We start from the raw sequence: 1,026 nt of genomic DNA on the forward strand, positions 1-1,026 counted from the left end.
ACACACACACACACACACACACACACACACACACACATATACACACACACACACATATACACACATTATATATATGCCTGCACATACCAGCCTCACATCATCCACTAATAAGACAGTTATTAACTAATATGTTATTATATAAATAAATTACTCAAACAGTTGGTAACATTGGTAGAGGACCAGCCAATGGATTTTGTGCTATTTAGTTTTTGGTTCTTTACCTCTTGGGGTTCAAATCCTGCCTGAGCCAACTTTGTCTTTGATCTCTCCAGAATCAATAAAATAAATTTCCAATTACTGAGTCTTGTGCCAATGTTAGAAACAATTAAAGATAGTGAACTTGCAAAATTGTTTCGAGTGTCAGACAAAATGTTTTGCAGTATCTGTTTCGGTTTTTTACATTCTGAGTTCAAATGCTACCAGAGTCAAACTTGCCTTTTATCCTTTTGGGGTCAATAAAACAAGGATTAGTTGAACACTTGGCTAACACTTTCCCCTAATATTTCAGGCCTTGTGCCTTTAATTGAAAGGATTTAAAAGCAGCAAGCTAACACAATTGTTAGCATGCCAAACAAAATACTTAGTAGCATTTCATTTGTCTTTATATTTATATTCTGAGTTCAAAGTCCACTAAGGTGGACTTTGCTTTTCATCCATCTAGAGTCAATAACACAAGTACCAGTTGAGCACTGGGGTCAATGTCATTGACTGGTCCCCTTCCCCAAAATGTCAGGCTTTGTGCCTATAGCAGAAAGGATTATTATTATCATTATTATCAGTAGTAGCAACATTGACAAATACCAATATTTGTAGAAACAAATATTCAGTGAGAAAGCCTGATCTATTTGTTAAATGAAAAGCAAACATGCATCAGGAATATCAATGGCTAAAAACTGTTGATAAGAAATAAAAAACAAGACAGAGAGAGAGAGAGAGAGGGGGAGAGAGAGAGAGTGAAAGAGAGAGAGAGGGGAGAGAGAGAGAGAAAGAGAGAGAGAGGGGAGAGAAAGAGAGAGAGAGGGGGAG

General features: G+C 36.8%; 1 non-coding gene across 1 annotated transcript in view; it reads right to left on the minus strand.

The window, feature by feature from the left end:
- Positions 1 to 1,026, minus strand: part of LOC106882400 (uncharacterized) — a 29,608-nt gene that overhangs the window by 7,978 nt on the left and 20,604 nt on the right. The window lies entirely within an intron of this gene.

This window comes from Octopus bimaculoides, chromosome 24, assembly GCF_001194135.2.
Source record: "Octopus bimaculoides isolate UCB-OBI-ISO-001 chromosome 24, ASM119413v2, whole genome shotgun sequence".
NCBI lineage: Eukaryota > Metazoa > Mollusca > Cephalopoda > Octopoda > Octopodidae > Octopus > Octopus bimaculoides.